Here is a 25,334-nt window from a genome sequence, read left to right as displayed (position 1 = left end):
CTTTTCGGGAATCACTTGCTGGATACACGTTATCAGCAGTGCAGGAAGAGCTATTATTTCTTTGGACCATTCCCCAGTCTTCACCTTTCACTCGCTGCCAAGGTCAGCTCATCCTACTTTATGACAGGATGTAAACTGTCTTGCATTTTGCATTGCTGCCATATGTCAGCTGCCAGTATACATGAAAACAGTTGATCTATATCACCAAGCGTTAGCGTAAAGACTGGTCTTTAAGACACAGTCAGTCTGGGTATACCACTGCTCAGGATTTTGCCCAATATCTGGGTAATCTTTAGTAAAAGACAGTAACTCCATTCTGTTCCATGGTACATGGACCTGGTGTGTGCGTTTATCAGTATCAAACCCAGGCACTTCCCTCAGTGAGTTTGTCACAGACTTTGTTGGGTCATTTATGACCCAAAATACAGAGCTGTGCAGAGACACGTAGTGTTCATCACAGTACAGGAACAGATTCCACGTTTCCTGAAGTGACTTCAGTGGCAACACCAGTCGCTACAATGAACGTCTTCGACCACAGCATTAAGTTGGATGCTCTCTTTAAATTTTCAACATTTCATACTCCACCCAGCAGCACCTGAAAAAAGTTTGCCAGCATTGCCCTCTGCATGTTTGTGGCTGCAGCAGGTGGCTATGTTCATGTGGTCACCCGAGTGTTCCAGGCTGGATTCCTGTCCTTGGCAGCCTCGCTGGGGCTGATGCAGTGGCTGATGTTCACACCACACAGTCCTGAAGTGGAAAAGAAGAGGCTGGCCATTCTGGCTGGGTTTGCCTTTTTTACAGGCATTGGCTTGGGCCCAGCGCTGGATTTTGTTTTATCTGTTAACCCAAGTATCTTCCCAACAGCTTTCCTTGGTACGGCTGTCATCTTTACTTGCTTTTCCCTCAGTGCTGTGTATGCTCAACGACGGAGCTTCTTGTACCTAGGAGGTATCCTGATGTCAGCAATGAGTCTACTTCTTATGGCTTCCTTGGTGAACATTTTCATTGGATCTGTTTTTATGTTTAAGGCAAACCTGTACTTGGGATTGCTGGTTATGTGTGGCTTCGTCCTGTTTGACACTCAGCTTATCATTGAGAAAGCAAAGTTTGGAGACAAGGACTATATCTGGCACTGCGTGGATCTCTTCCTGGACTTCATCACCATTTTTCGAAAACTCATGATTATCCTGGCCATGAATGAAAAGGAAAAGAAAAAAGAAGTGAAGTATCTATCCCTGCCAGAAAATCCCAGGACCTCTCTGTTTTTGCATTGATTTTTGTTCTGTATTTCTCCATTCCGGTGACTGTAGCAGCAGGGGCTCCCTGTCTGCTGGTGTTGTAAAGCATTGAAAACTTCATAGATTCTCTCCCGATTTCCTGCCTCTTCTCGGCTCTTGATAAGAATGGGATGATTAGCAGCTTTTCAGAGTTCGGCTTCGGATTGTAAATGTGGTGGTCAAGAATGAGGTGAAGCGCCTTCTCCCCTGCCTCCAATCCTTTACATATGCTCCGCACATCCTCCACGTTCCTTCTCATCATTTGGCCGATTACAATTCAACAAAGTGCACAATGAAGTGGAGCTTGCAAGCCTTGCTTTTTGACCAAACAGTTTCACTTTCCAATATACCCAATGACTTTGCTGGGTGTTTCACAGACTATCAGGTGTGGTCGGGTAGAGGGTGGTGAGGAGTTCTACCTGGATGCTGCAGTTAGGAGGTGTTGAAGGTGATGGCAGGACCCAGATCATTTGAGCCCCCTAGCAGTGGGGGACATTGTGTTTTGTTACCAGCCCCAAGACAGGGTGTGTGCTTCTAAACTTTGACCACATGAATAGTTGAGCTTCCTTTTGAGATTGTTTTTTCCTGTGATTCTGCAGCTGTAATTGAATAGTTTAACTTGGAGCTGGCGCCCGCTTCCTTGCATCAGATTTAATCTTACTACCTCTTGTGCTACATTCTTGTGGATGATGCTTCACTCATGTGTGAGGGGTTGCAAGAGCTGGTTTGGACTGCCATGGATGGGGGATCTCTGTAGGTAGAGGGTTTGTACCCAGTGTTTCGACAGTGGTTGACCCTTTGGGTCTTTGACTTGGTCAGCCCTACATTCCTGCTAAGTGTGGCCTCTAATTGGGTTCTTTAGGCAGCCTGTTCAGAGGAAGGAAGCATAACTTCCCTTCGCCACCTTTCTGATCTGTAGAAATCACATGCTCGCTATTCACAGTTCCATGACTTAAATGTAAATGAGAATTCAAGTCTGGTTGGTGCAGCTGGTAGATTTCTTTCCTGACTGAAAGGGACACATACTGGCAGTGCAAACCCCCTACATTGACTCCTCAATACGTGCAAAGAAAAAATTAATGTTGCATTCTTCCATCAGATGCTGAACTCACCCATTTCTGCTGGTGCAAGACATGGAGGGTCTGTGCTTGAGCGGCAGATCCACTGCCTGGGAAAGCTAAACTGGCGGTATACCACAAATGTATTTTCACTCCATGAAGTTGAGTTCCCTCTTTTATACACAGAGCCATGCAGGTTCTCAATATGGCTGGTGCACTGGCTTTCCATATCATAATCTGACCCGTCCTCCTTGATTCAAGTTGAATTCAGACCTGCTAAGTGATCTGTTGGGTCACCGATTAAGTATTGGCCAGTGCTGGTTGTGTGAGGAAGACCTTCTGATCCAAAGAAAGTGGCTAGCAGACTCTCTTTGTGTACCCTATCTGCCAATAAGCGTTGCAGAAGTGTGAATATGGTCTAATCCTGAGCACTTTGGATGGACCTGGGCTTCCACCAGGAAGGATAAAGTGTTACTAATCCGAATCCTCTTTAGTTGTTTGCAGTGTCTCCTCCTTCGACCCGCCCCTGCTCCAGACAGTGCCAAGAATTTACTAGAGGAGAATAGGTGGTCTAACCAGTTTTAATTGACTAATACGCACTTCATTTTTAGGAGCAATTGCGTGCTAAAACGCTCATACTGTGAAGACAGAGGACTTTAATTGAAAACTTACATAAGAATCTAACGACTGATTTTGTAAAAAAATAAAAATGGAAAAAAAAAAAAAAAAAAATGTATGACCCAAAATGGGAATTTAAACAAGTCTGAATCAAGCTTACACTCCTGGATTGCTTGCTCTATGTCCTTATAATCGGTCAGGAGGGGGTACACTTCGTCCTCCTCATTCACCTTTTTATGTCACAGACACATTCGCATAGTTAGTTCTAGCACTATTGCAAATATAAGCATATGTCATTGATGGGGCACAAACTTTGGCGTGTTCCACTCATTCTACCCCATTTTTGATCCATGCCAACACGCACGACCTTTTCTGCGGTTTCCGTGTCGTGGGTTGTAATCCTGTGGGCACGAGGTGGCAAGGAGAGCGCCTCATCACCAGGTACCGACGGGGGAGGCCTATTAACCATTTAACATTCTAACACCGGGTCTGTATCTATATTGTCTATACGTTTCCCAATGCAAGGGTCTAATTGCCTTTTTGCCTTTAGCAGCTAATGCTTCTCTTTAGTACCCTATTTTCTGCAGGTTAAAAGATCCATGCACAGGAAACTGTAACTGAGTTGGTGGCAGTGTGTTTATGCCATGCTCACAAGAACACCACCACCACAAGCCCTTTTTAATCATCAATTGCTGGGACTAGCTAGCTCAGTGCCAGTCCAAGCAATCAGGCTTGAACTTGGTCTACAGTCTCTGAATTCTCTTTGAAAGTTGCTGTGTGTAGGTGATGCGCAAAGATCACTTTTGATGAATCTTGTAAGCCAAGCCTCTTGAACCTTACAGTGGAACATTCTCGTAGGGTTTCTAGGAGTGTTTGGTTTAGAGAAATGGCACAAACAGTTCTGAGACATTTCGCGGACATAGGTGTGAGTGAAGTACCCAAGTCTGAGGTGGAATTCTATCTTGCCAAAATTGAGGGGGAAACTCAGTACCAAGACCGAATATTATCCCTAGACCAACTGGCTCTACGACCCAGATATGTTCAATACACCCAACAAGGTCTGTTTGGGGATACACCTCGCAGCTGCCTTACTAAGCTGCGCTCTCCTGGGCTGGTTCACGTTATTCTCCTTCTAAGGTTGGACAATTTGCCGGTCTTGGGTTACAAAGGAGCCTGGGTTGGAATGCCCAGAGGGATGAAACTCAGTAGAATACGCAGAGAAGTGGTTGAGACCGCTCGACATATTCTAACCTAATGCCCTAGGCTCCAATGCTTGTACAATAAAGGATATGCCAAGTTTAGAAATGTTGAAGATGACAAATTTTGGAGTTTGCTGCATGGGGCTGAATCGCTTGTTGTAACCTCAGGGGCACAACATAATTGGAATATTGTGAAAACCAGATTACTGGTCTGAATGAGTCTAGAACGCGGTTTTAACTTGGTAACCTTTCGTATATTTTATTAACGAATTGTCCCGAATTGAAATCTAGATACATTTTTATCTTTTTATGAATGACTTATATGTAGTGTGAAAAATTAATTAACCAACCAAATGCACTTCATAAAAAAAGTTTTTTAAAAAATTCATCAAATCCCCCTCCCCAGTGGATCTTCCGAGGGAGTTGGAACATGCTGCTCCAGAGCACTGGAACGAGCCTTACACAGGCAAAAACCATGGCGGCAGGAAACCTCTGTCCACCTCACCTCATGCAGCGCTCCCCACGTCCTTAGTCATCCACTGCTTGTTCCCCGACCGAGGCACACTGTCCAACTGGATCCTATCCAAGACGGGGTGCCATTCATAATGCCCGTTCGTGGACACACACCAAGAGAAGGAGATACTGGCACAGCGCTATCTGGCGGTCAAAGGTTTATTCAATCCGAATTAGTTTAAACAGAGAGCAAAATGACAGCAAATGCTTCGTCCATACCTCTGCCTTCTTGTCACATTTACACATATTGACCAGCAGGATTACAGGGCACATGGTTACCATAAAAAGGAGCACAGTGAACCCAATGCGCACAAGACATTCTTAGCACACTGTTGTCAGTCAGCCACCTAGTTTGCAGCTTCACAGTTTGGAATGTGCATTGGCAAATTAGCCCAAAGAAAGTATTCCCATTTTCCTCGCAACAGGCTGAAAGAACCGATTGAGTAAATGCACATTAAGCGCAAGCTAGATTCACAAATGAAAGTAAAATGCAAACATCTCCTTATGGCTGGAGCAAGTATTTCGATCGGGAACAAAAAGGTGTAGCTGTCAACTTGGTTTTATAGACTACTAGCAAAAAGTACCCGTTCTCTGAACGGGTTCTGTAGTCAGACATGATAGCACTCATCAATTGTTGAAAATCAATGCTCCTGTAGGTCGCTGTTCCGATTCGCTTAATGTGCTTTGCACCCTAAAGTAAACTGTACTGAGATTGGGCATGTGTGGCTGGCTGACATACCCCAGAGCAGACGTTGGAGGGAAGCGGGAGTTGGTTTACTGCTGCATACTGCAACCTCCTGTGCTCTCCCCCCACCAGTCGCCTCACCCTGGCATGGTGCAGTTGATTGTGGTGCAAATATCTCAGAAACTGGGCATCCTAAGGCCTTGAAACATGGTTTTAGAGGTCCCACAGGGACTTCGTTTTGTTCCTCGTGATGTGACCGGTCCTTTTATGACCACATTGATGTTTGGCCAATTCCAAGCAACCGTCTCATATGTGCAGGTGCTGAAATCCGGGGAAAGGAGGTGGGATGTCCAAATGTCATGTAGCCAGTAATGTCTGGAGGGTCCCAAGAGATAACTATGCAACATTTGGTGCACAGTGGTGAAACTGTGGAATTTTATAAGGAACAACGCTTTGCCAAGCCACAAACCCACAAATGTGGACTTTTAATATAGATAGATTTACTCTTAGCAGCTGAATGTTTTTGGAAGTTAGCAGTCCATACCTTCCAAAATGATGGTTTTGAACTACCTAAATGTGCCCGAGTTGGAGATGATTCATTCTCTTACCAATCATAATTTAAACAATGTGTTTACTTTTCAGATTGTACATAAGAAAGAAAATTTAAATACCCATTGTTTCGCATATAAATTGCCACGAAAGGCATACAAAGTGCCAAGATGGTGGTCTGAGCGCTTATATGATCTGCAGCACCGGGGCAGATAAATCTACTATTATGCACAAACTCTAACCTCCTGTCAACCACCAGAACCATTTTCGCAGTGTCTAGAGCAATGGATGCACTGCTGGGCAATTTCCATTTCTGTGCACTTGCTGTATAGCAGCACGCAGTGCCCTCCCCACAATAGCGCAGTCTAACACCTACATGACCATGGCACAGCACTTGTTGACATCACGGTCGGACTTGCATTACTGTTGTTCACCAGGAGGTCTAATGATAGCCTTTGGGGAGCTGAAGGGAGCAGTCATGTTGCACCAGCCTCCCTGGCTGCAGCTTATTGGTTCTGCTGAATTGATCTCCCAACCGAGGACTGTGGTAGGCATCTGCAGGTCACTAAGGAGCACGAGACAGTCTGGTCTCACCTAGCTGGAGTACAGAGGGAGCAAGGGAGCAAGGCAGCTCAATGTGTCTGCCGAAAGCTGAAAGTGTGAGAAACCTGAAGGTGTCTCACTTACTAGTCCCCGGATCTGTCATCCAGGTAGCCAGGACATGGCCATCGCCATTGGATCCAGTTCTTGGGGGTGGACCAGTGGGGGGAGGATCACCTAGATGAGGGGTCTTCAGGGAGTGCAAGTGGGACACAGTACCCCCTTCCTTGTAACACCTTTTCCCCATCCTACCCTGTAGTATATTCTACCCTCCCACCCTTTCCAACACAAACACTTTCTTACACTGTGACAGATAACGGACTAACACCAGAGCAGTTTAACTGATGCCTCAACACAAGGGTCAGGCATATTCAGGCAATTAACAGTAATGACACACACCGGAGAGCCCTTTACCTTCCCCATAGGGATAAAAGGCTCAGCACGAGAGCACACTACGAGCAAGGTCGAACACACAAGAAAACAGCTACACCACCCCGGCAGTCCAAACGGAGGAGAAAGGCGGCGAGACCTGAATGGACGAAGGGGGAACTGCACTTGCCCCTTTCAACTCAGATCCACAAAACCTCTCAAAGGGAAATCATAAGACCAGGATTCACAGATGGCGTATGGAGAAATCAATGTCAATGGTGCACAGTGCCTCCCGCATTGATAGAACAGGCAGGGAGGCCTGCTGGCTACAGTGGTACCATCCCTGACTCCAAAAGCAAGACAAGCCAACAGGTTCAGCACAGCCGGCGAGTCAGAGGAAACAGATAGCAAATCGAACTGTGTTTGAGCCCAAGGTTGCAAGTGACAACATTGTATAAACGCAAGGAACTTCGGAATAAAGAACTTGTGTGCGTTTGAACTTTTGGGAAAGCCCAGACAAGGGCTAGCTGTAGAGTGGTCAGGCACCACAGGAGTGCTCATTTGATGGACTCTAGCTGGCCCCTTTTGTTTTGTGTTAAAACTGCTAGTACCAGAAGGACCTAGGAAACGGCGGCCTGAGGTGTCAAGAGTGGTCCAACGAGGGTCACGTTGAACCCCTTGTACAATCGAAAAGTCTGACCCATTGGCAAAAGAAAGCTAGGGGAAGGGAGACCCCGCTTTCTGAAGAGATTGTGAACATAGTGAACTACAGCAAGTGTGAACCTGACAGAGGGATGCTTAAAGGAAGGGAAACCACACTTTCTGATGAGATGAAGCAAATCATGAACTGCGTTAGAAATTCAGGAACTCTGTTAAAGATGGCTATGTGAACCCGACGGAGGGATACTAAAGGAAATGTTAAGAGAAGTAAATCCTGCATCGTGATAGTATTGCTATCCAGAGTGAAAGGCTGTAGTTAACCCGGCAGAGGGAGGCCCACGTTGCAAGAAGGATCCAAGCCCAGAGGTGGAAGATGCAAGGGGTGAAAAGCAATCGCCTATTGTGCAAGATCACCAAAGGAACTTTTGATTGTGTTCTTTGTGATCCAGTAGGCCTTCTAATGCAAGAGACTGGAGGAAAGAGACTTGGCCTCTGAAGGTTCTGATATCGTTCAATGGAATTGGGAGCCTTGTGATGGGGAGGCTCAGGAGTGTGCTGTGTTCAGGAGTTCCGCCTGGTCCCCGTGCTTAAAACATGGGGAAGGGAGACCCGGCCGTACCATCCTGACTTATTTTGTGAACACCCTTTTTTTCTGGTGAACATAATCCTACAATCTTTTGTTATTTAGTGGTGAGGATTGGCAATATATTTTTTTTTCCTAGTATAGGCCCTTTTTATTTGACAAGACGCAACTAGGACTGCCTTCTTTTTATTTGATGGTTGTAGCCTTCTCCCATCTTAGATTTAGATTAGGCGTTAATCTCACCCACTATAAAGTTCAATAAAAACCCTTGAACTGTGATCACTTTGTGTCCGTCTTTACTGTTGCCACCATGAGTTCCTTACAGAAGTGACACGTTCCATAAAAGTTAACTGAGGGAGCCTCCATTGGCACCATCAGTGTGGAGCCATACTTTAAGCATTACTCGTGGGTAGTGGAGCAGAACTGTGCCTTTTTGATTATATGGCAGCTGTTTTGGTTAAGTAAGCTCTATCCGAGTAACTGTTGTACCATATATTCTGCCACATGGCACCTTATGTACATGGATGCAATTCTGTCTCACTCCAGCTTAAAGTTCAATAACCACTCCAATGGCAGTGTCCTTTAGCGAGACAATTAAGCAGTTGCAAGTACCAGTTCTGGAGTAACTTCTCTACAGTCATTTACATACATGCAGTGGCACCTGCAACATTCAGTCTCACTGTACACATTTACAAAGCTATGGGTAGAAGCGCACTCAGAGTACTGAATCAGACCAACATGAAGTGTGAAGCGTTTTGCAAGCAAGGCTTCTGCCAAATACATTGATCTCCCCACCCAATGTATCTAGGCCATAATCTGAAGTCATTTGTGTTGGATGGAAACAAGCAAATCTCAACCAGGTTCAGCACTATGGGTCAGAGAGTAGTCATTTTGTGGCAAGCTTTGGGCAAATTGAGACACGCTGCTTGTTGTCCCTTTAACTTGGAGGATTATTTTCAACTTTCGGGGTGATCACAAGCTCACAAAAGAGAATTATGAAGTGCTCGGGAGGAGTAACCAATCACAAAGGATAGGTCAGGTTGTAATGTAAGCCTTTTGCATCTAGCAAAGGGAACAGACAGCATGACAGGGTTTCTCAAGAGTCTTTAGCCGTTTTTAACCAGGAGTCAAAAGTCGTGCTAAGATTACTGTAGATGGAGTGCTTCAAAAGACCTTGCAGAGCCAGATCTCGGGTGCACTGTACCCATGTTGATCATCCTGAAACTATTGCGCCATCAAGATACAGTGCATCAGCTCACTACGGAAAGGGAGCACGGCGAGAATATGTACAATGGTGCTCATCTGTCTTTTTATTCATATTGAACACCCGGCACAGTAACAGTCAGTCAATGGAGTTAAGAAGCTTCTATAAGAAATATATCAACTGTGCTCTGCTTCCGCGTAGGAGGTTTGACTTGGACGAAGACTATTTACTGAAACGACATCATGCACTATATTAAAACATTACCAAAAGGATGGTTCCTGGAGACCGCCAGGGGGCATGGACCGCGATGGCCACGTGAAGTTGTAGCTCCGTACGATCTCTGTCACACCGGTACTTAAGGGACTCCCCCCTCCCTGGCGAAAAATGCTGCCAAGTGTTGTCTCAGAACCCCCCCTAAGGACCTGGACGGGGCTGGGACCGGAGAAGCCCTGCATCCGTGGTGCCAGGAACTGCAAAGCCACGGGTGGGCGGTGGCATGCCTGGAGGGTGGGAAGAGCCAAACCCGCCAGACATCTAGAGCAGGACCCCAGTGCCCCCTCCGAGGTGGCAGAAGAGCAGGAGAGAGCTGCGGGGGGGAACACAGACCTTGGCTGGTGGGGGTCGCTCCCTCCGCTGCGTCTCCACTGTGGGGGCTGTGGCAACACCGGCAGGAAGAAGAAGGACCCCAGAGGCGAGGAGGAGCTTCAACAGCACCGCCAGAGACCGGGACACGCAGCATGATTTCAGCCGCCCCCACGACGAGAGAGACAACGACCCCACAAGAAGCGGACCAGGCCCCGGACAGCAGGTGGGCGGGAGGGCAGAGGAGGCACCGGGAAAATATCATCCGTGCGCGGAGCATAGACTCTTCCTTAGCTCCGCGCGGGGTGGAAGGATAGTTGCCGTGTAGTGGCCCGGCAAGGGCCCGATAGTACGACAATCTGGGGCCTGGAGGGGCATAGAAAGAACACAGAGTGGAGACTTGGGGGCCCTTGCACACAGGAACCAGGGCCCTCAGCGGTGAACGTGGCCCTGCACCCCTCTTGACCTTAGAAAGAAGAGTAACAGCAGGAGGAAAGGGGGAAACAAGGAGACCCACAGCAATAAGGGAGCAGTGACAATAAGGAAGCAGTGGGACGATAACAGAAAAGAGGACAGAACCCTCAGAAGGGTCTCTGGGCCCTTGCTCCCACTGGGGACGCACAGACCACGCAGAGAGGGGGGGGCTCCCCTCACAGCCAGGTGAGGCCTGGGGGTGCTTGGACCCTAAGGAGTGGGGACCAGAGGAGTCAGTTCAAGGCTCAATCCGTGGAGGCCCTGCTGGGCGAAGTGGAGCCGTGGGGGCCCCAGGTCTCAAGGACCCAGGCCCTGAGTGGGGAAAATGGCCCAAAACCTCTAAGAACATCAAAAGGACAAGCAACACCAGGAGATTGGAAGGAGCACAAGGAGGCCTATGGCAACAACGAAACGGTGGTGCTGTAACGGACAGAGAGGGCAGCACATACAGAAGAGACACTGGGACCAGGCCCCCACCAAGGTCAGACACGGACCACGCTGGGCAGTGGGGAGCCGTCCCCACAAAAAGGGGCCAAGGAGCTTGTGTGCACCTCAGCCTAACTGGACAGTGGAGTGGGGTCTAGAACAGTCGGCCCGAAACCTGGTCCCTAGAGGCTCCCCAAGGAACGTGGGGGATTGACGACCCAGGGTTCAGAAACAAATTGTGATAGGAAGTGAGGGAAGAAGGAGCACCTGGGCATCTGGACCTAACGGGTGGCGTCCTTGACAGCGAGGCCCTGGTTACTACGGGGGGAGGAGGGGGTTCACAGATGGAACGGACCCACCCAAGGCCTTAAGCAAAAATCGAGGACGAGCGGCGGCGGTCGATTGACGAACTGAACTTCGAGGTATACTGCCCGAGGCCACACTGGACGACGACCGGGGACCCTTGAAACACGGAAGGGGGCAGAGGGAGTGCAGATTGGAGTACAGTCACTTCAACGTTTCCAGAGAGACCTCATAGATGGTGATGTAGGGCACCACCCAGCCCATGCCGAATTGGCAGCAGGGGGGCAGGGACACACTGGCACCAGCCCTAACCAGAGATGACTTCAAGGACATACTTCAGGAAATTAAAGCGATACAGACGGACATGCAAGCCTCGATATGTGACCTAAAGGGTCAGGTGGACAAGTTTGAAGACAAAGTGGAGGGGATGGAAAACAACCACCTGCAGGTAGACCTCCTGGACATGAAAAATGAGGCTTGATTAATGGATTTGGAAATGCGGGAGGAAGAAAGCATCCTCAAACTGGACGACCTGGAAAATAGAGAACGTCGGAACAATCTATGCATTTTGGCGGTTAGAGAACAGAAGGGGGAGTCGGCAGCGGAGGTCGGAAGGAAGGTGGAAGGACTGATAGGAGAGGGGAAAAGGAGGTACAGTTGGAAAGGGCACAAAGAGGTGGCGGCAGCAGAGCTAAGGGCCCAAGATCGATAATGGTCCATTTCTTGAGATGTCTGGAGAAAATGGAGGTACTGGAAAAAGGCAAGAGGTTGGGGAGCTTCCAATATGAAGGAGACCCGATCAGGATGTTCCAGGACTGGTCAGGGCTCACCCTGTCCCGTCGCAGAGACTGTCACCCCCTCACACAATGGTTAACCGAAAGGGGCATAAGATATTGTTGGTCCTTCCCATTTGCGAAAAATTAAGTAGATTACCGAGTGACCAGTGGACAGGAGGCGCTCCAGGCCCTCCAAGTCCTCAAGGGAGAGGATTCAACGGAAGGGATCGGCGGCCGCACCAAGGGAACAGTGTGGGCCGGAGGGCCTGCAGAGTGTGAAGATGATGATGCAGGGTGGCAGAAAGTTAAAAAAGCTTAACACCCCTCCACAGAATAACTCTGGAGACTCCTGAAGGGGGAAAAGAGGGACAGCAAAACCAAGATAGACTAGATGCAAAGTTTTATGAGCAATGTGTGTAGGGGAGAGGGGAGGTGGTAACTGAAATGATGGACTGGGCGGACACACAACCCTGGTTGCTCATCAAATGGTTGGGGTCTCTAATGGTAGACTAGTTCCGTTTGGCGGGAGTGGGATTTGATGGAGATGGGGGTGTCAGGGTGAAGACAGATTGGGGAAACACAGTATTGAGACCAATGGAAAAGTGGTAACAGGGTTGTATGCACCCGAATGGCATGACTTGAAGGGACGGGCCGGTGGTGGCCCTTAAGATGGGGGATCTTGACTGTTAAGGGTCTGAACTCCCCCACCAAGCGATCACTGCTTGGAGGGAGTTTCGGAATAGGAGGAGATCTGGATGTGCTATGTATACAGGAGACACGGTTGCTCCAAGGGGAGGAAAGACGTATCCCAGGGGCACACGTTGGACAGGCCTTTTGGACATCTGTACCCACCAAAAAGGGAGAGGGGGTGTAGGCATCTTATTTAATCGGAGGGTGCGGTTGGTTGGCCCAGTGTTCTGGAAGAGGGCGGATGGCAGAGCTGTAATGGTTACTGGGTCCCTGAAGGTGGTACAGGGGACTTTTGCGGTGCTCTATGGCCCCAACACCGGACAGATGGTGTTCTTACAGGAAGCCATGGGAGAGATACTTGATAGAGCAGAGGTCCTATTGATATTGGGGGGGGGGGGGGGAGGGGACTACAACATGTGGGCAGGCAGGGCTATGGACCACAGTGGAGGGCAGGAATTGGTAGGGCCCGATATGGTGCAGCAGCATGTGAGAGCAAGGGCTGGAGAATATGTAGCAACAGGGCCATCCAGCGGAGAGGGGCTACACTTTTTTTCTCTCCAGCCCATGGATCCTGAACACGGATCGATTACTGGTTCTTGAAACAAAGGCACGTCCATAGGGTCAGCCACAGCGAGCACTCACCGGTTAGTTGTTAGGCTCACAATATGGCGGTCATGGGAATGGTTTGAACAGGATCGAGACCCCTTGAACCTTTGTGGCGTTGTGGTCTTTGTGAGGGAGCTGCGGGAGGCAATAGAGGAGTTCTTTACACTGCACGGACACCAGGGAGGTTCAACAGGGCATGAACAGGGAGGTTGCTAAAGCGACATGGAGGGGCCTCATCATACGGGAGGGAGCGACCAAAAAGAGTTAGCACCCTGCAGGGGGAGAAGCTCTGGGACGAGATCCAGAAGCTAGAGAGATTAAGGGGGAAGAGGAGGCAGGGGTGGATCGGGAGTTGGCGAGGGGAAAATGAAAGGAGCTGCGGGACCTGGAGGTGGGGAAGGTGATCGCCGGTTTACAATTTTTGGAACAAGGATATTACGAAAAGGAGGACACGGCTGACGCTTTGCTAGTTGCTAGATTGAGGGGCCAAAGGGCGGAGAGATGGGTAGTGGGGATCCAAGCCCCAGATGGGCAGCTGCATTCCCTTGCGGAAGAGGTGCCCATGAATTTGCTGCCTTTTACAAGCAGCTGTACGGGCAAGAGGGGGTTGCAACCGATTGGGACCTGAACAGATACCAGGGGGGCGGGGGGTGGGGTTCCCCTACATGTCTCCAGAGTGGAGAGAAGGAGGGATCGGAGAGGCGGATCACTCAGGAAGAAGTATTGCCGGCGATAGCAAGGCAAGGCTCCAGGTGAAGATGGGTACACGGCAGGGTCCTACAAGACCTTTGCGGGTTTTCTCGCGCAACACCTGGCAAAACTGTTAATCAAAACCTGGACACAGGGAGGGGCCCTCACCCATCATTTAGGAAGGCCCTAATAACAGTAATACCGAAAGAGGGCAGTCACCCAGAGTGCTATAAATCTTACCGCCCCATCTCACTACTCAATATTGACGCGAAGATCTTCGTAAGAATACTAGCTATGCAACTTGAGGATCTCATGCTCAAGTTGGTCCACTCAGATCATGTGGGGTTCTCATTCAGGGCAAGCAGGGAGACGATCCTCTGTGCAAGACCTTGTACTTGATGGAGGCCGCAGCAAAGGGAGGGGGTCCCGGTCTTGGTTGCCCTAGACGCTGAGAAGGCATTTGACCGGGTTGATCGGAGGATTCTAAAGGAGGTCCTACTGAAATTCGGATTAGGGGATCGATTCATGAGAGGGATACAGGCGCTCTACGTAGCCCTGGTGGTGAAGGTGACAGTGAATGGGCAGTTGTTGAGGATATTTGGATTGCAGAGGGGGAACAGGCAGGGCTGCCCCTCTTACCCCTCCTATTTGCACTAACAATGGAAGTACTAGCAGAGTGGCTAAGGAAAGCACCGCAAGTGGAGGGCATTAGAGTGGTTTTGAAGGAGTTCAAATTGGGACTTTATGTAAATGATGTGCTGCTGCACTTGGTGAACCTCACTAGTTCCCTCCCAGCTGCACTTGCCAAAACAAAAAACGAAGAAAGAATATGGGCAGTTTTCGGGATAACTAATGGAGATTCCGGACGGGCTGAGGCCCTCAGATCCCTGGGTCTACAGATACAGCTGGACAGTGTTAGATACCTGGGAATAGATATAGTCAGACCACGAGAGGATCAGGGTGAAGCCAACTATCCCCCCCACAAACCCCCAATAAGTTGTTCACGGAAATGGTAACTTGAAGCAAGGGACAGCTGTCGTGGATGGGGAGGCTTAAAGCAATAAAAATGGACATTCTCCCAAGAGTGTTATGCCTCTTCCAGATTCCGCCGGTCCGGGCACCAAGGCGCACCTGAGAAAAGCCAAATGTCGCATAGTGCAATTTCTCTGGCAGAATCAGAAACCTAGGGTGGGCTATGAAACCTTGATACTGCCAAAGGATCAGGGGGTGGAGGTTCGGGGCTTCCAAATCTAATGTTATACTACAGGGCAGTGGGTGAGGTGGATAAAGGCAGAAGGCTTAAGAGAAGGTGCCAGGCCCGGGCCAGGCAATTAGAAATTGAGGTATAGGAAACACGAAACAGGACATGATGGGACTCAGACCCTAGAAACCACAAGGGTATTCAACGGTTTGTGAATAAACTTAAGTACCAGACTTTTGGAGAGCTATTTACCTGGGGGGGAGAGAGAGGGAGGGAGAGGTTGAGTTGTAGGGGTAAATTGCAGTAACAGTATTGTTGTTATGAGGGGACGCTCCCCAGATGGACAAATGTTAATTGAAGGTTGACTGCATTTATAAAACCAATAAAAATTTTGTTTTTAAAAATAAAAAAGGATGGTTTTTGGACTCTGGGTTAAAGTCATGAAAAGCTTGCTCAGATTGGAGTTTCAGGTTCACGGATCAGTTCTGGTTGGATACCTACTGGGTCATGCTCAATATAGTTGTTTAAGAAGTACAACATACTTTATCAGTTTCCTTCTTGTGCAAAGGGGCTTTCGCAAGGTTATATAGTTCAGAATCCGGCTGGTGTACTCATGGCTAGAATAATACACTACAGAGCTGAAGGTCTTTTAAAAAGGTAGGTCATCTTGCACATCTCCCCAGAGAGAGCAATGTATTTCTTCATACAAATGGTTCTGTGGCCTACATGTATGTTTCCTTGGCAACTATCGCATATTACTCTTATAGAGCATCCATAGAGCGATTTTATGGCCCACAACATTGATGCCTGGGGTCTTTTTTTTAGAAGGGACATGTGAGGTGGTTTAGATCTAGCAGGTAGCGAAGCAGAGGAAAGACAGCAATGCATAAAGGGTAGGTGCTACAGAGAACACACAACTTCCACACTAACGAGGCAGAAATGCTGCTCACTCTAACCCTAGGTATTTCCTCACTCTTTTGGCAAACAAATTATACTCTGCAAGATCAGAAGGTTTATGTTCATTTAACTTCAACTACACAACATGAGATCGGTCTTTGTATACACATCCCGGCAACAACAACAACAAAAGAGAGATGGAAGGTTATTAATCAATGGACTACAGCTGCTATTGCCGACTTGGAGGCTACATGATGGGGGTTGGAAATTAAATTGGGGTGTTCACTGGACCCAGTGCACAAAGACTTATAGATTGCATAATATCACAAACAGGCTACATCACTGGGTAGAAATGTTACTGAGGCCTAGCTCCCCCCACCCCCCCCTTTGAGCATGGAAATCCAGCAGCATTTTGCTTGGAACTTTGAGTTTTTTTAGTCCATTTTTAGCATTGGGGATAGGATAGTAATAGATCGTCCTGGGAGTATCAAAAGGACAACGTTACATAAGGACCAGTGACAGATTTTCATAAATCTGTATCACACAGCGTTGGCTACTTCAAGCTTTTAGATCTACGCCATTTTTCAGCAGACGTGGGGAGCAGCCCAGAGATCTGCACATGAGGTGTAAACTAGCACACCTTTTGGAAAAGGCTATACATAGACCAAATACACTTGGTTTATAATGATCAACCACTTTCCTAATTAACTTTTGTGATGTATATTTTCAAAAACAAATTACCATGCAGATATGAGCCCATCTGGAGAGTCAGGCCTTGATGTACGATTTACAGACAGGTTTTCGTCCCACAACAGGGACAAAAACCACTGCCCTGGATAGAAGGGTGGTAGTATGCAACCAGAGGGATTTGGGAAATGCAACCACAACAATACATATCTACCACCTCCATTAGGCACTATTAACAATGGGCTCCTCCTCGAACGGCATGCCACGCTGTTCAGTATCACAGGACCCGCCCCGAGTTATGTTTGTTCTTCCCTGACAGGGAGAGTAACAGGCAAGGCTGGGCAAGAGCCTAGACAAACAATGTGGGGGTTATCTGCAGGGCCACACAGGGCTCTGCCCTTTAGCTGCCTATTCTTCAATGACTACCTGAGTATTCTGGCATGGCTGATCAAGGGGTTTGTCATGGGGTTTCAGATGTAAGCTGATGACACCTAGCTGCTGGTGAACCTAGGTCCGAGGGTGATAGGTATGAGGATTAGTGATTGGCTGCTATAGATTTAGAGTTGGATGGAAGCCAACCGGCAGTGCCTTAATAAAAAAAATGAAAAAAATAAAAAAGATTTTTGTGACAGATCCAGGAGCTGTAGCAGATGTTTTCCACTTTGTCGGTGATTTGTTTGCACTTTGGGAATCCTTTTGAGACCAACCCTGTGTCATTGTAGAGTGCACATTGTCAACTTGGCTTCATTTCCCACATATGCCATCATGACACCATGGTCCCGGCATTGGGCATCTGAAAGCTTTATTACTGAAGCAGTATATACGTGGGTCTTCCCGAGAAAAGTGTTCAGCAACTTCAGATGGCTCAGTATAGCGCCATAAGGCTCGCTTGGTGGTTTAGGAGAGGTCACCATGTCATACAGGATAGAAGATTATGCTGGATCTATAGCATAGCAAATTATGCTAGGGTGCTGTCCACACTATGGAAGGCCCACATATTGGACCGCATTAGTGGATTGAGGTATAAGCCAGTTGTAGGAGGAAAAGACAGTATGGGACATTAGTTCTTTGGGTCAGACAACATGCTTATAACCTGAATGGCACAAACCTAAAAACGGGGAAGGGGAAATGCCTTCAAACCACAGAATTGAGATAATGGAACACCCTGCCTTCAGACTTGCACCATTTTCCTTCATGTAAAATATTTAAAGAAAAGGGGAAAGCACATTTATTTGAATTAGGCTACATCACATATGCACCATTTCTGAAAAGGTCTACATTCTCCAAAATTGGTTATTTAACCAATAAACTAGCTGAAACACTTGCTCCAGAGGAGGCTGAAGGAATATTAGACTACTCAACAAGATCTTAGTAATTGAGAAAAATAGATGGTCGCTAAACACCTTTATTTAATATATTGCGAGATCAGTCAAACGTTCCATGCTACAACTACAGCACATTATTACTCATAACATATTCCTAGAGTACTTTGTTAATTTGGCCCCAACGCTTAATAGTCCCAACTTTGTTAAGCGATGGTATCAAAAACTCCATAATGGTTCACTAGATTAGTGGCTAACAGACAAATAAATAAGGATAACGAAATTCTTAAAAATACTCTTCCACAGTTATTTTCAAAAGAATGGTCTGCGGCATTTGAACAAATCAATTGGAATGTTATAAGAAAGAGTCGGAAGCTTAACAAATAGAAAAAATCCAAAACAGAATTACTTTTGATAATAAAAATGATTATACTTGGCAAGAATTTTACTCTTAAAACGCCCATTAATAAGAAATATCCTTCAAAATGGAGTACCACATCATCTTATAAATCAAGCAACGATTTTGAAGAGCCGACACGTGAAGCTGAAGTACCCGGCACCAGAAGGACTGCACCTTATGGGGAAAGATCAATACCACGAGGCTCTTCTGGTCAATTTTTTAGAAGAAACTGTAAAACCTGAAGAGGGCAGGAGAAAAAATCCTCTATGCAAAACGCTGATTCCAAAGAGACTTTTAGTAGACATCTAACTGTACACAGTAAGTTCTAAAAGATAACTCTTGAAAAGGGTTCATCATTTTCACCAACATTGACAACCTTTATCCGTGAGAAAATCAACGTATTCAAGCTCATAAAGGAAAATAAAAATAAAAATATATTTCTTAAAATAACTGGCCTTAATTAACCGTCTCTGATGAACTCACTGAATTTCCGCCTAAAAGCTCTTTCACTCCCATATACAACAAAATTGTGGAATCTTTTGAGAAATTAGTCTTGAATTACCTTAAAAAGTTAATTTACACTTCAGCCAAAACTAAAAATCAAAGCAAAAATTAACTTAGGATTTTGAAAGATCTAAATTGAGAATCGGGAAATGACAATTAAACCAGCTGATGAAGGGGGCACCTTAGTCATTATGAACACAGACGACTAAGAGTTAGTGTAGACTTCAAACAAACAATTATACTACTTAACTATCTTTGGACAATGATCCTATCAAGTTAAAGAGTTAACTAGTGAGGTTATTGATACAGCTAGTGGTTGGACCTCAGATATTACAAAGTGATTCCTACAAAATGCTTATTCCTTAAAGCCAGTATTTTATATTTTACCAAAGAGAGATGCATCTCTTACTAATCCTCCCAGAAGACCTTTATATAATAACAGTGAAACTCTTTATTGGAACCATTAGCGTAATATCTTGATACAAGTTTTACAACCTGTCATTTAACAAAACACTTATTTGAAATATACAAAACATTTTCTGAATTTTTTGAAATCTATACAATAGGACCATGCTACTCATCTACTAGTCATTATTCCACGTGGCGGTGTCTTTGAGGTCATTGAATGGTTTCTCCTACAATATGAAGAGTTTGGAGCAGACAAAACCTTCATGCTGACCCTCCTTAAAATCGATAGTTAACTTTAGGTTTAAAGAGCAACACTACCTTCAGGTCTCAGTTACAGTCATAGGTGCAGGTATAGCAGCAGTTTATGCAAATATCTTCATTTACGAGCTGGAAACACCGATATTAAATAATCCTTTATGGAATCAACATCTTAAATTGTATAAACAATACGTCAATGATGCTTTTCTAGGTTTGGAAGGATTACAGTTGTCACTCAACACATTCTTCACATTTTTGAATGACTTGCACCCAAGAATAAAATTTACAATTAAGCATGTATGCATATTAATTTCTTAGATGTCAGTGTAATTATAGAGAATGCGAAGGTGGAAATGACAAGACACCAGTAGAAATAGCCATCTGCGTGCAAAAGATCATCATCTACTGACACACATGGATTTGAAGTTTGCCTCTTAGTTAATTTATACGTATCAAACCAAGAGAAGATTTTCCATACCAACTGGAGATTCTGAAGAACACATTTAAAGCAAAAGGATATCCAAATCCTACATTACAAGAATATACAGACAAATTATAGAGGATTTATAGGAAATCACTGCTGAAGCTAAGATCACAGAAATTACCACTTAATTTAGTGCATGTTACTACATACTCAAAACAATACTACCAAAATCAAGTTAAGAAACATTGATCCATTGTCAAACTTGATGAAATCACAGAAAACTATTCAATTAACTACCAGTGTTTGCTTACAGGAAACACATCATTGAGAAATGTACTTGTGAAAGCAGATCATCTTACTGAGCAGAGGCGTTTGTTTAAGCAAGGAGTCTGAATTGTTCAGATTGTAACAATGTTCTCAAAAGGTGATAAAATTCAGACAATTTAAGAAAAACAATCTACTTGAGATATTACGGAACATGTGACACCAGTAATGTAGTCTATGCAATCAAATGTCCCTGTGGCCTATACCATGTAGGGCTTACTACCAGAGAGGTCAAATTAAGGTGGCTAGAACATAAAGCTAATGTAGGACCTTGCAATACAGTCACCAGTGGCATTGTACAACACAAATGACCTTTTGTGATTTTAGAATGTGCAAAACTTCTAAAAAGAGGTGGTCATCTTTTTAACACACAAGCTAGAAGAGACCGGTTTTAGATTGCGAAATGATCTACTCTTGCGCCCAAAGGGCTAAACCAGGGATGGCACCCAAGTTGTTTTCTTTGGCTTTGCTCCCAAGTATACAATTATTCATTTTTTCCTGTATGTTAACCCAGATTTTCTTGAACAGTTTTGCAGATGTCTGTGCCGATTTCTTGGCTATGTCACGCTCATCATTAGTTATGTGCAATAACTAATGTGACAAATCCTGACAATTCTTCCCTTCTCCCAAGAGGGGAGCCAACCCCTTTGAAGATAGGGAGGTGTGCCTGCCAAGCAAGACCCTCCCTATGGTACTGGGTAAGTGGGACCTCACTGGGACTGACTCCCCTCTTGGGGACAAGGACCCTGTGAGGTTGGAACCGGAGTGGAAGGGGTAGCGGGAGGAGTAGCGGGACTCCGCGGGGTCGCGGCAGCGGGCCACGATGCGGAGAGCGCAGCCCCATCCTACCTGTCCTTCCCGGGACTCCACAGGATCGAGGCAACGGGCCGCGAGATGGAAAGCGCAGCCCCCTCCCGCCCAGCCTTACCTGAACCTGCCAGGGGTGATGTCGAGGCTTACAGCCCGGGGTCCGGGCTGGTGGCGGCGAACCCGCGGGAAACGCGGGTAGTCGCGGAGAGCCGACCCGCACGGCGCGCCGAGCGTCTCTCACCGCCGGGAAGGGAGCGGAGGGAGAGACGGCTTGCTCGACGAGGCGGTCCGCTCTGGAGCAGCCGGATGCACGAGCCCACATGGCAGGAGGGAGCGTCTTCCAAGAGGGGGGGGGCTCACGGGACGGAGTTGCCTGGGAACAGGTCTCTCCTGACAGGCAGTGGAATCAGGCGCTTTGGAAGGAAACGGCAGCCTTTAAAGGAGGCGGGACATTGCAATACCAGCCAATGGGAAGCCAGATTGACAGGGGAGGTTTCCATTGGGGGGGGAAGTAAGTCACTCACATCACATAAAAGCCCGGGAACTAATCCACCATTTGTTGTTGATTTTCCTAGTCATACGGAGAGGACAAGGAGAGAAGGAACAACTGGTGGGCCTATCCGGACACCAAGGAGGCTTAGGAGGGTTAAGTCACGTCCCTGGAAGGCTGCCTAAGAGTGAAGTAACTCTCGGAGTTCATGGACTATACTTTCTTTGGTTAAAGTCACAAGAATAAAGTATAATAATTTCAGCAACCCCAACCTGGTCCGAGTCGTGATTTCTACATTGGCGACGAAGGTGGGATATCCGACAATGCGATGGAGACCCTAATTAAAACCCTGACGGATGGCCAACAGCAGTTGCAGCAATTAATACAGCTGCAAACGCAACAGGCAGTGGCTGACCGCCAGGCATTCCAGCAAGCCATCCAATTACAGGGCACCCTACAGACCACGGCCCAGGACAAACAACATGAGAATATTACCAGGCTCACAGATGCAGTGGCCAGCACGAGGAACCAACCCATGGTGCCCTCCACCCTCCTCCAGAAGTATAAGGAGGGGGAGGATCCAGCCTTTTTCTTCACAAGTTGCGAGAGGATTGCGAGAAATGCACAATGGCCGCCTGAGCGCTGGGGACAGTATGTTGCTCCCCTGTTATCTGGAGTAATGCAGGGTGCATATCCGGCTGCGAACCCCAATGGTAACACTCCATACGGGGAAATCAAAGTAGCCGTACTGGACCGTCTAGGCCTAGATGAGGAGGCCTATCGCATTCAGCTAAGGGACACCAGGTTAAGAAGCGGAGAGAGAGTCCCAGGCAGTTATATTACCGCATTAAAGATCTGACCGAGAAATGTATGCAGTCCCCCACACCAGCCAACCAACCCCTCCTGGATAAGATAATACTGGAACAGTTCATAGAAGCCTTGCCTGGCCCAATGCAAAGATGGGTTAGGCAACACCACAGGCCTACATTGGCGGAAGCCATTGGACATTGCGTCAGCTTACCAAGAGGCCGGGTATACTCGCTTCCCCTCAACAAGTGTACCAGGAAGGATGACCTCGCCAAGCATTGAACATCAGGTACAAAAAGGCCCAAAAGTGGCACACACCAGCTGGAGGCAACCGGAGGAGGTTTTCAGGAAACCAGAAGAAAGGAAGACTGGATATGAGGAGAAACAGGCACCCATAATCCCGGGATTTCGACAGCCCCAGTGCTTTGAGTGCAGTGAATGGGGCCACATTGCCCGATTCTGCCCCAGAAGGAAGAACACAGAGCCTATGGAAATTGGCTACATGAAGCCACATCCGGAAGTACGTAGCCCGGCTCCATACATCGTGGATATAAGGGTAGATGGACGACCGACTCGGGCGCTGCTGGATAGCGGGAGTAGACAAACAGCCATATCTCCCACCATGAGCAATACCCCTAATTTACCTAACATTTCTATACCAATAAAGTATATACATGGGGACGTAAAAACATACCCGATGAGGGAGATACAGATCGAGATAAATCATGAAACCACTCGGTTAAAGGCTGCCGTCCTTCCTGCCCTACCCACCCCAGTGGTCCTGGGAACAGACCTGCCTCACTTTGATAAAGCACTAGATGAAGAAAGAGCGAGGAGTAACAGAACCACGAATGTAGGTGACTCCAGAAACCCTCCCGGACATAAAAGACGGAATAGACTACAGTGGTGCCAAGCCAGTTACATGACCCGACCCATTAACTGGAAACCTGAGGATCATGAGGACTCCCTGAGGGGGGAAACCCTAACTGATCCCACCCTTCGGGTAGCCAGTGAGAGAGCGGCCAATGAGAAAGATCCAGACGTAACGAAAGGACCTGGCTTTCTGTTCCGTCACGGACTATTGTACCGGAAATATAAGGCGGACGATGGGAATATAAAGGAACAACTGGTATTACCAAAACCCCATAGAATGGTCATAATGCAGCAGGCACACAACCACCCCTGTGGCGGACATATGGCCTCCCTAAAAATGCAGCAGAACATCCTGAGACGGTTCTACTGGCCAGGCATATACGGTGAAGTTGCTCAATTCTGTAAAGCGTGTCCCACTTGCCAGCTAACAAGTGGCGTCTTACCAGCAAAAGCCCCTTTGCAGAAGATTCCCCTTATTAACGTTCCTTTTCAGCGGATAGGCATGGACATCGTTGGACCAATAGAACCTGCGTCCCGGGGATACAAGTATCTACTAGTCATTGTTGACTATGCTACGCGGTATCCGGAGGCATTTCCCTTTAAGGGAACATCAGCCCGACAACTATGCGATCAGCTCATTCCCTTCTTCGCAAGAGTGGGGTTACCCTCGGAAGTTATCACCGACCAAGGGACCAATTTTATGTCCACCTTACTTCGACAGGTATGCGAAAGACTACAGATTCATCAGTTACGCACCTCGGTATACCATCCCCAGACTGATGGCCTTGTCGAAAGTTACAACAAGACGATCAAGAAAATGATACGGAGAGTGACCGGGCCAGATGGGAAGAACTGGGACCGCATATTGCCCTTGGTCTTGATGGTATTACGCGACACCCCACAGTAGTCTACCGGCTTTTCTCCATTTGAGCTCCTTTTCGGAAGACAACCCCGAACCATCCTGGATCTTGTAAAAGAAGAATGGGAGACTTCGGATGAAATCTCTTTAACAGAGTACACCGAGGAGTTGAAGGAACATCTGACAGCACTCCGCTCGATGGCCGAGACGAATCTGGGACACGCACAGACAAACCAGGAGAAAAACTATAACAAAGGAAGTCGGATGAGAACCTTCCAAATAGGAGACCAAGTACTAATTCTACTACCCACCAGTACTAAAACTATTGGCCAGATGGAGAGGTCCTTATGAAGTTAAGGAGGTACTCAGCCCTGTGACGTATCGGATCCACCAACCTGATCGAGCAACACCAGACAAGGTGTACCATGTGAACCTGCTAAAGGCATGGACCGCGCCTGTATTAGCAGCCACAATGGATACCGGTGAGGATACCTCAGAACAGAATGTGAATCGTGAACAGGGCAAGCTGGAAGACGTGCAATGGGGAACCATCTTGACTCCTTCCATGAAGTCAGAACTTTAGACCAGACTGTCACCCTTTGGAGACGCGTTCTCTGCCTTACCAGGGAGAACAGATTTAATCGAACATGAGATTAAAACCGATCCCGGACGGGTTGTTAGGCTAAGGCCCTATCGTATTCCAGAAGCAAGAAGGCTGGTTATCCGAAACGAAGTGGAAGATATGCTCCGCATGGATATAATCGAACCATCAGTCAGCCCATGGTCCTCCCCGATAGTGTTGGTACCAAAGCCCGACAGTACCATTAGGTTCTGTGTGGATTACAGACAATTAAATTCGATTTCCAGTTACAAAGCATATCCTATGCCACGAATGGACGAGCCGTTGGAAAGGCTCGGATCCGCCAACTTCCTAAGTACGCTAGACCTAACCAAAGGATACTGGCAGATCCCCTTGAAATCCACGGACCGGGAAAAGACTGCCTTTACAACTCCCCAAGGTCTACATCAATTCAAGGTTTTGCCATTCGGTCTACACGGTGCACCAGCCACCTTCCAGAGACTGATGGATGTCGTACTACGTCCCCATGAGAATTATGCTGCAGCTTACTTAGACGACATCATGTATAGCACGACCTGGATGGACCATTTACACCACTTGGAACAGGTGGTGTCTGAGTTATTTAAGG

The 25,334-nt window shown here is 47.2% G+C and overlaps 1 protein-coding gene and 1 pseudogene across 7 annotated transcripts in view; one reads left to right on the top strand and one right to left on the bottom strand.

The window, feature by feature from the left end:
- DCUN1D2 (defective in cullin neddylation 1 domain containing 2) overlaps window positions 1-25,334 on the bottom strand; it is a 325,754-nt gene that overhangs the window by 240,150 nt on the left and 60,270 nt on the right. The window lies entirely within an intron of this gene.
- Window positions 468-1,714, top strand: LOC138526415 (bax inhibitor 1 pseudogene; annotated as a pseudogene).

This window comes from Ambystoma mexicanum, chromosome 7p (genome assembly GCF_040938575.1).
Source record: "Ambystoma mexicanum isolate Mex_15411 chromosome 7p, UKY_AmexF1_1, whole genome shotgun sequence".
NCBI lineage: Eukaryota > Metazoa > Chordata > Amphibia > Caudata > Ambystomatidae > Ambystoma > Ambystoma mexicanum.
Note: the sequence above shows the minus strand (reverse complement) of the source record. Positions and strands in the feature narration are given on the sequence as shown.